Raw genomic sequence first — 10534 nt, 5'->3', positions numbered from 1 at the left:
TGAAAATTGTAGAGCAACTTAGAATTTAAAAAATCTTTCTATAAAAATATTAAATACACTCTTAAGTATGATATTTATTTTTTTAAGTATTTGGTTTTATCGAGTCTTAGTTGCTACATGTTGGATCTTCACTGCATTTTGCCAGACGACTTGCTGTGGTACACAGACCCTCCAGTTTTGTCGTATTGCCTGCAGAGTGTACAGGCCTCAGTAGTTGTGGGGCATAGACCAAGTTGCTTAATGGCATGTGGGATTCCAGTTCCTGAGTCCCCTGAATTGCAAGGTGAACTCTCAACCACTGAGCCACAAGGGAAGTCCCTGGTTTTCATCTTGAGGTGATGAAAGTTTCTGAAATTACATAGTTTTATGGCTATTTTTGAATATAATAAAAGCCACTGAGTTGTAAGCTCTGGATGAATTACATGTTAATGTGAATTTTATCTCAATAGAGCTGTTACTTTAAGAGCCCCTTAAAAGCAGAAGAGCTTGTAGGACATCAGGGGAGGTAGAGCACAGGCCAGCTCCAAGAGATTTCGATGTTGCAATGCTGGATGACCCTGTTCTGTGAGGTCAGTGGGTAGGGGGCACCGAGGCATCCTCCTGGGCTGCACTAAGCGCAGGAATGTCTCGGTTTATTGAGTCTTGAGTTAATGCCTTTCACACATCATTCCCTTGAAAAAAAAATTTTTTTTAACAAATCTATGGTTTGTAGCAGCCCTTTGTGGAGCAGGTCTATTGATATCAAAGATCCTTTTCTCAGACAAGATCCCTTCACAGTTTCTGGGGCACAAATCTTTCAGGGACACCATTCAACCTGCTTTCTATATAAAGTGACCCTCTTCTTCTAGGAACTGACTGAGGTCCCATATAAATTGGAACAACACCAGCCATGTGGGTGGGGTTCTGGGGAGAATGAGGACTCTGTGGGTTGGGGCTAGGGGCTAGGCTATGTCCAATCTTATCTTCTGGATTTTCACTCCAGTTCTGGGACAGGGTTGGCCTCACCACTGGGCTTCATTTTTATGCAGTCAGATTATCAGTTTTTGTGGCTTGTAGACTCTTCACATATTTGGAAAGGGCTTCCTGATCTGAGGATGTAATAATTGTTATCCCTTGGCTTCTACACAACTGTTTGTCTCTTGGCTTTTGGTTGCACACCTTTGGGCCAGCTGTAGGGTGTGTATGTCTGTGTATAAAGTGTGAGACAAGAATATCTTTTCCTAGATGACTATCTAGTTTTCTCACTATCAGTCAAGAAAAGATCTCCCTTTCCCCAGCTATGTGAAATATTATGTTAATCTTCTGCTAAAATTATGCATTTTGGGGAATCTGTATCTGGCTTTTTCATTGTTCTCTGCATCTCTCTGAGAATCCATGCATCAAGGCCAGTCCAAGGCACACGTGTCTTCACACTCCTGAGATCTCTGAATTGGGAGGCACCTAACAAGTCAGAACCTTAATAATTGGCAGTATTTTTAGTGGTGGTTCATGAGCCAGTAATGCACCTTGTACTACACAGTGGCCTGGCTTCTTCAACAAAATGATAATAATCATGGCTTTAAAATCTATCTCATCTCCTGGCAGGCCTTATCACACCTCATCACTTGACCTGATTTTTTTTCCCTCAGGCGTTTCCTGAGGTATTCTTGCTCAGTTTTCTGTGTGAAGCTTAGACTCAGTTTATCCTGAAAATCAGTCTGAATGTTATTTAATTAGGATTGCATTAGATGTTAGACTAATAAGAAGTGACATGTCTAACATTCGATCTGATCATTAAGTACACTGTATATCTTCACAATGACTCAAGTACTTGTATGTGTGTAGATTTCTCCAGAAAATGTTGAAGTTTCCTTTATGTTCCTTCTGTTAATACTGGACATCACACTGGAGATGCGGCATGAACAAAGTAGACACGAGTTCCTGTCCTTGGATTTTTGCCTACCTGTGATCATGAAGATATTTCCCTATGTCTTCTTCCAGGTTTTCTTACCTTCCCATTTAGATCCACTATTCACTTGGAACTGACTTTTGTTGGACTGATTTTATTCCATCTACATTGGCAGTTCAGAGAAGGTAATGGCAACCCACTCCAGTACTCTTGCCTGAAAACTCCCATGGAAGGAGGAGCCTGGTAGGCTGCAGTCCATGGGGTCGGTAGGATAGGACACGCCTGAGCGACTTCACTTTCACTTTTCACTTTCATGCATTGGAGAAGGAAATGGCAACCCACTCCAGTATTCTTGCCATGAGAATCCCAGTGATGGAGGAGCCTGTGGGCTGCCATCTATGGGGCCATACAGAGTTGGACACGACTGAAGGGACTTAGCGGCAGCAGCAGCAGCACATGGGCAGTTAAAAAAGCACCACTGACTTAAAATCCACTTCACTGCTGACTGGTACTAGTAGTGTAATAAAGCAAGTACTCATATATGGGTAAGACTAGATACATTTGAAAGACAGAATCAACTTTATTTTTCTTCCATTCATATCTTCGTATCTGGGGTTGATGGAAAGGAAGTAGCCAAGAATGACACTGTTGTTTGGGCCTGAGAAACAAGAAACAGTGACAACTATGGGGGAGACCCCTGGAGGAACAGACGGGAAGTGACAAGTCATGGCTGTGGACCCGCCCGAGCTTGAGGCATCTCTTAGATATCAACGTGAAGATGGGAGGTAGGCGAGTGGGGATGAAAGTAACAATTTATATCTCTGAGCACCATTCCCTTTAGAAAATTTAGATATTTGAAAGCAAAAAAGTATTAACCCTCCATGTAGTCAAAAATTATGTGTACACTTTACAGTCAGCCCTCTGTAGCCTTAGTTTCACATCTGTGGATTCAAAAACCGTGGGTCATGTCATAGTATGTATTTATCAAAAAAAAAATCCAGGTGTAAGAGGACCTGTGCAGTTCACACCTGTGTTGGTTAAGGGTTACCTATATATGTAATAGATGAATGTATCCATCACCCCAAATATTCTCTTGTCCTTTTCCCAACCACTTCAATCAACCCCAGGCAGCCAATAATCTGCTGATCTCCATAGATTAGATCTACTTTTCTAGGATTTCATACAGATTGGATCATGTATTTTCCTTTGTGTCTGACACCTGTTGTTTGGCATAGTAAGTTTTTGGTTGCTTTTTGTTTGTTTTTAAATTTCCTTAATTTATTTCTGTTAATGTCCAAGTCTTTTCCTTAAAAAGAAAGGTACCCATTCTTTATAAAGTTCATTAGAAATATATAGATAACATTTTGTGTATTTATGCTGTCTGTGATGTTTGTATTTTTTAATTTGGTTTTTATTTGGTTGCTCTGGGTCTCAGTTGTGGCACGTGGGATCTAGTTCCCTGACTAGTACAGGAATCTGGGTTCCCTGTATTGGGAGCATGGAATCTTCACCACTAGACCACCAGGGGAGTCCTGGATATTCATATTTTTATTTGTTCTTTCTTTTTCCTTATTTCTAATTGTGTTATAGTTATTTTACAATGCTGCATTAGTCTCTGCTGTAAAATGAGTGAATCATTTGTATGTGTACATATACACCCTCCCTGTTGATCCTCCTCCACCCCTCATTCCTCTTTAGCTCATCCAAGAGCACCAAGCTGAGCTTCCTGTGCTGCTCAGCAGCTTCCCACTAGCTAGCATTTTACACATGGTAGTGTATATACATCAATGCTACTCTCTCAGTTCAACCCCTTCTTTCCCTCCTCTGCTGTGTCCATGAGTTCATTTTTTATGTTTATCTCTATTTCTGCTCTGTAAATAGATTCATCAGTATGATTTTTCTAGATTCTATATATACATATACATATTCTGTGCTTAGTTGCTCAGTCCTGTCTGAATCCTTGTGACCCAATCAGTAGGGTGCATGTGTCTTTTCAAATTACGGTTTTCTCAGGGTATTGCCAAGTAATGGAATTGCCGTGTCATAAGGTCTATTTTCAGATTTTTAAGGAACCTCCGTACTGCCCTCCATAGTGGCTATATCAATGTACATTCCCAGCAAGAGCACAAGAGGCTTCCCTTTTCTCTATATCCTCTCCTGCATTGTTTGTAGATTTTTTGATGATGCCAATTGTGATTAGTGTGAGGTAATACCACATTTGTAGTTTTGATTTTCATGTCTCTAGTACTGACAGAATAGTGAGTGATGTTGAGTATCTTTTCACGGGTTTTTGGCCATCTGTATGTCTTCTTTGGAAGACATCAAAGTCTTCTTCTATGTTTCAGCCTCCATTGATCTTTATTTCTGTTCTTGTGCCACTGCCATACTGTCTTGATTACTGTAGCTTTGTGGTATAGTCTGAATTGAGGGAGGCTAATTGTTCCAGATTCATTTCTCATTCTTAAGATGACTTTGGCTATTTTGGTTCTTTTGTGTTTCCATACAAATTGTAAAAATTTTTGTTCTAATTCTGTGAAAAATGCCATTGGTAACTTGACAGGGTTTGCATTGACTCTCTAGATCGCTTTGGGTAGTAGAGTCATTTTCACAATATTGATTCATTGAATCCAAGAACATGGTGTATCTCTCCATCTGTTTGTGTCATCTTTGATCTCTAAGCATAATGTTTTGATATTCAGAAATTTTAAATGTACCTGCATTTCATTCCTTTATTAAGCTACTTCTGCATTGTTCAGACATATATTGTTCATCTGTTGAACAACTGCTTCTTTCCCCACCAAGTTTTGGCTATTTTAAGTAAAACTATTATAAACAGTTTAGTTCAGTTCAGTTCAGTCGCTCAGTCATGTCTGACTCTTTGCGACCCCATGCATCACAGCACACCAGGCCTCCCTGTCCATCACCAACTCCCGGAGTTTACTCAAACTTATGTCCGTCGAGTTGGTGATGCCATCCAGTCATCGCATCCTCTGTCATCCCCTTCTCCTCCTGCCCCCAATCCCTCCCAGCATCAGGGTCTTTTCCAATGAGTCAACTCTTCGTATGAGGTGGCCAAAGTATTGGAGTTTCAGCTTTAGCATCAGTCCCTCCAATGAACACCCAGGACTGATCTCCTTTAGGATGGACTGGTTGCATCTCCTTGCAGTCCAAGGGACTCTCAAGAGTCTTCTCCAATACTACAGTTCTAAAGCATCAATTCTTCGGCGCTCAGCTTTCTTCACAGTCCAACTCTCACATCCATACATGACCACTGCAACCTTAAAGCTCCCAAAAAACACTCTGATAGCTTTTCTTCTATTCATTGCAGCAATGCCTCTGGTTAAACATGTGATTTTTCTTAAAGAAGTAGGGCATGAGCAACTTTTTGCTAAGAGCACAACTCACATAACTTCTAAGCATAATCAGAGTATTAACTAGGGTATACTACTTACCACACACAGAATATCTTGCTCAAGTGTTTTTTTCATGGAAGGATCTTGTTTGTCCCAAATGCTTTTTCACAATGCAGAAACTAAAGGGAAGCAAACTGTAGAGTCCCTTGGACAGCAAGGAGATCAAACCAGTTAGTCCTAAAGGAAATCAACCCTGAATATCCATTGGAAGGATGATGCTAAAGCTGAAGCTCCAGTACTTTGGCCACCTGATGTGAAGAGCTGACTCATTGGAAAAGACCCTGATGCTGGGAAAGATCGAGGGCAAGAGAAGTGGGCAACAGAGGATGAGATGGTTGGAGGGACATGAGTTAGAGGACTCAATGGAAATGAGTTTGAGCAAACTCTGGGAGACAGCGAAGGGCAGGGAAGCCTGGCATGCTGCGGCCCATGAGGTTGCAGAGTTAGGCATGACTTAACGACTGAACAACAAAATGCTGTATGTCAACTAGGAAATTGGGGTATGCATGAAAAAATCAGTGTTTTCCACCCATGAAAGCTAGGTAATTGTGTCCTCAAACTTGCCTGAAAAACACTCTGGTTGCTTGTCTTGTATCCAGTGTAGCAATTTCGCTGGTTAAACATGAATTTTCTTAAGGAAACAGGGTCTTGGCAACTCCTTGTTGCGAGCACACCTCATAGAACTCCTAGTTCTTACTAGAGTAGTAACTTGGGTATTCAACTCACCAAAAATTGAAAATGCTGCACACACACGTTTCTTCACTGAAGGTTTAATGTGACACAGTTGTCTTTTCACAGCTTGGAAACTGCAGGGCAGGGAAACCGTCTATATGTTTGGAAATTGGGGTCTGCTGGAAAAAGCTGTGTTTTCCACCTGTGAAAGCTAGGTAGCCATGGCTTCAAAGCTCCCAGAAATAAAGCTTCCATGGCTTCTTGTCTTCTATTCATTTCAACAATGTCTCTGGTTAAACAAGTGAACTTTCTGAACTATACAGGTTGCTTGCAATTCACTAGGAGCACACCAAACAGAAATTCTAGGGCTAACTAGAGTAGTAATTCTGGAATACCACTCACCACACACAGAATACAACCTACACATGATTCATCATGGAAGGATAAGTGTGCTTCCATTGCGTCTTTTCACAATGTTGAAACCAAATATGTTGTTTGTAATCTTGGAAACTGATGGCTACACACAAAAGCAGTATTTTCCATCTATGAAAGCTAATAGTTGCACCCTCAGAGTTGCCTGAAAAACACTCTGGTTCCTTGTCTTCTGTTCATTGCAACAATGTCTCTGGTTAAACATGTGTTTTATTAAAGAAACAAGGTGCTTGCAATTCCTTTGTAGGAACAGACATCATAGAACTCTTAGCATTACAAATAGTAGAACCTCAAGTACGCCCCTAACTACATACAGAATATCTACACAAGTGAGTTTCTTCATGTAATGGTTTAATGTGTCCCAGATGTGTCTTTTCACTGATAGGAAACTATGAGTAAACATGCTGTGTCAAGTGAAAATTGAAGCTGTGTCAAGTATTTTCCACCTTTGAAAGCTAGTTATATGTGGCAAGAAGCTCCTGGAAATCACTCCATTTGCTTGTCTTCTATTCATTGCAGCAATATGAAATGAGTGAGTTTTCTGAGACAGGGTGTGTGCAACTAGAGGTTAGTAGTACACCTCAAGAAAATCCACCTCAAGAAAATCCAAGGCCTAACCAGAGTAGGAACTTGATTATTCCACTCATCATACACAGAACATGCTTCTGCACACAAGTTTCCTCATGTGTCCCAAATGTGTCCTATTACAACTTGTAAACTACAGGAAAACTCACTATACATCAACTTGGAAATTGGGACCTGGAAGCAAAAGCAGTACTGTTTGCCATGAAAGCTAGGTGACTGCGGCTCCAAGATGCTTGAAGAACACTCTGGTTGCTTGTCTTACATTCACTGCAGCAATGTCACTCATTAAACATGCAGGTTTTCTGAAAGAAACAAGATGCTTGCCACTTGTTGCTAGTAGTATATTTCTCAGGACTCCTAGGCGTAACCAGGGTAGTAACACAGGGTATGCCACTCCAAACACAGAAAACCTCATGCACACAAGTTTTTCTATTGAAGGATTTAATGTCCCCCAGTGGTGTCTTTTCACTACTCAGAAATACAGAGAAACATGCTAGGTATTATCTTGAATATTGCAGCATGCAGGGAAAACAGGATTCTCCACCTGTGAAAACTTCGTGGTTGTGGCCTCAAAGCTTCCTGTGAGAAACAATCTGGTTACTTGTCTTCTATTCATTGCAGCAATATCCCGATCAAACAAACTGAGTTTTCTGAGAGAAACAGGTTGCTTGCGACTGCTTGCAAGTGGAATAGCTCATAGAACTTCTGGGCCTAACCAGTGTAGTAACTTGGGTTTTCCAACCACCACACACAGAAAGCCTCATGCACAAAAGTTTCTTCATGGAAGGTTCTGCTGCTGCTGCTAAGACTCTCTGCGACCCCATAGACGGCAGCCCACCAGGCCCCACCGTCCCTGGGATTCTCTAAGCAAGAACACTGGAGTGGGTTGCCATTGCCTTCTCCAATGGAAGGTTCTAGCAGGTCCTAAATGTCTCTTGTCACATCTCAAAAATGACAGGGAAACACTCTGTGGGTTTATATGTAAATTTCAGCTTAAAGGCCAGAGCAATCTTTTTCATTATGAGAGCTAGGTGACCATGGCACAAAGCTGCCTGAAAAACACTCTGGTTGCTTGTCTGATATTCACTGCAGCAATGTTTCTGGTTACACAAGTAACTTTTCTGAGAGAAAAAGGTTACTTGGCAAACTCCTTACCTGTGTGGTACCCTCCACAGTACTCCTGGGCATAATCAGTGTAGTAACTCAAATATTACACTCACCACACCCAGAACACTCCAGGCACGTAAGTTTCTTCACAGAAGCATTTAGGGTGTCCCAGTTGTGTCTTTCACAACTCAGATATACAGGGTAACATACTCTGTAAACTTGAAATGTGGGACTTGCAGCCACATTTTGTCTTTTTTACCTGCTACAGCTAGCTAGTTGTAGATTCAGAGCTGCCTGAAAAACATGCTAGTTGCTTGTCTTTTGTTCCTTGCAGCAATGACTCAGTTGAACAAGTAAGTTTTCTGAGAGGAACAAATAGTTTGCAATTCCTTACTAAAGCACACCTCACAGAACTCCTAGGCTTAACTCCTAGTAGTAACTCAAATATTCCGCTCACCACACATAGGAAACCCTGTGCATAAAAGTTTCCTCATGGAAGGGTCCAATGTGTCCTAAATGTTTTTTTTATCACAATTTGGACTACAGGGACTTACTATGTGTCATATTGGAAATTGCAACTTCTAGGCAAAAAGCAGTACTTTCCACCTGTGAAAGTTAGGTAGTGGCGACTTCAGAGCTGCCTGAAAAACTCTGGTTCCTCATCTTCTATTCACCACAGCAGTGTCTCTGGTGTAACAGATGAGCTTCTGGAAAAAACACAAGATGTTTGCAGCTCTTCACTGGGAGACACCTCAAAGAACTCTGCCTAACAAGTGCATTAATGTGGATATTCCACTCACCAAACAGAGAATTTCATGCACACCAGTTTCTTCATGGAAGGGTTCATTGAGTCCCAGTTGTGTCTTCTTATAGGTCAAATGCATAAGGGAAACGTGGTGTGTGTTACCTTAAAGCTTGAGATCTTCAGTCAAAAGCAGTATTTTCCATCTGTGAAAGCTATGTAGTTGTGGCTTCAAGCTACATTGGTGGCTTGTCTGCTATTCATTGCAGAAATGTCTCGGTCAAACGAGTGTTCTAGAAAACCAAACAAAAGACCAGACTGCTTGTAACTTTTTTATAAGAGCACAACTAACAGAACTTCTAGTCTTAATCAGAGTAGTAAATTGGATATTCTAATCACCACACACAGATCACCCTGGGCACACATGTTTCTTCATGGATAGGTTCAGAGTATATTGTCTCCTCTTACAACAGGGAAAGAACAATGAAGCATGCTGTGTGTCAACTTGGAAATTGGGACTGCAGTCAATCGCAGTATTTTCTACTTGTGATAGCTGCTGCTAAGTTGCTCCAGTCGAGTCCGACTCTGTGCGACCCCATAGACGGCAGCCCACCAGGCTCCCCATCCCTGGATTCCCCAGGCAAGAACACTGGAGTGGGTTGCCATTTCCTTCTCCAATGCATGAAAATGAAAAGGGAAAGTGAAGTCGCTCAGTCGTGTCCGACTCTTAGCGACCCCATGGACTACAGCCTACCAGGCTCCTCCGTCCATGGGATTTTCCAGGCAAGAGTACTGGAGTGGGGTGTCATCACCTTCTTCGTGTGATAGCTAGGTAATCGCAGTTTTGAAGCTGCCTCAAAAACACTCTGGTTGCTTGTTTCCTAGTCACTGCATGAATGTCTTTTGTTTAAAAGAGTCAGTTTTCTGAGAGAGAGACAGCATGAACAAGTTTATCCATTGAAGGGTTGTGTCACTACTGTGTCATTTCACAACTCAAACATACACACACACACACACACACACACACACACACACAGGAAAACATACTCTGTATTACCTTTAAATAAGCACCAAGAAAGGAGATCCTAACAGAGTGTTTCCTTCAGGAAGCTCACTTATTTGACCAAAGAGTTAACTGCAGTGAAGAGAATCCAAGCAACCAAAGTGTTTTTCTTGCGGTTTTGAGAGGGCAACATATTAGCTTTTAAGGGTGAACATATTGCTTTTGCCTTTAGACCTTAACTTCCTGGTTCACACAGGAATGTTTCCCTGCAGTTTCCCAGCACTGAAAAGACATGACTGGGACACAGTGAACATGTCCATGAGGTAACTTGTGCGTGCAAGTTGTTCTGTGGGTGGTGATGGGATATCCATCCTAGGCTGCTTTGGCCTGGGGATTCTGTGAAATAAGATCCTAGCAAGAAGTGGCAAGCACACTGTTCATTTCAGAAAACATACTTGGAGCAGAGTTTATTGCAGTGAAGAGAAGACAAGCAAGCATAGTGTTTTTCACGTAGCTATTAAGGGTGAACTCTCAAGCTTCACAAGGGACAATAGTTAACTGTGAACACTATACCTGGGTTCACACACAAGATGTTTGCCTGCAGTTTCTGTGCAAGGTCGAAATACAAATGATGTATACACACTGAATTGCTCCATGAAATAAGTGGTGTTCACAGGTTGTTCTGCTTGTGT

The 10534-nt window shown here is 41.6% G+C and overlaps 1 protein-coding gene across 1 annotated transcript in view; it reads right to left on the bottom strand.

Moving 5' to 3' along the window:
- Nucleotides 1-6106: 6106 nt before the first annotated feature.
- GUCY1A2 (guanylate cyclase 1 soluble subunit alpha 2) overlaps nucleotides 6107-10534 on the bottom strand; it is a 546451-nt gene continuing 542023 nt past the window's right edge. Inside the window, exon 10 of the mRNA XM_070803359.1 lies at nucleotides 6107-9132. The gene's annotated coding sequence lies outside the window, so the exon portion shown is untranslated. The remainder of the gene's footprint in view (nucleotides 9133-10534) is intronic.

This window comes from Bos indicus, chromosome 15 (genome assembly GCF_029378745.1).
Source record: "Bos indicus isolate NIAB-ARS_2022 breed Sahiwal x Tharparkar chromosome 15, NIAB-ARS_B.indTharparkar_mat_pri_1.0, whole genome shotgun sequence".
Classification (NCBI taxonomy): Eukaryota; Metazoa; Chordata; class Mammalia; order Artiodactyla; family Bovidae; genus Bos; species Bos indicus.
The sequence above is the reverse complement of the archived record's forward strand: the minus strand, read 5'-3'. Positions and strand labels throughout refer to the sequence as shown.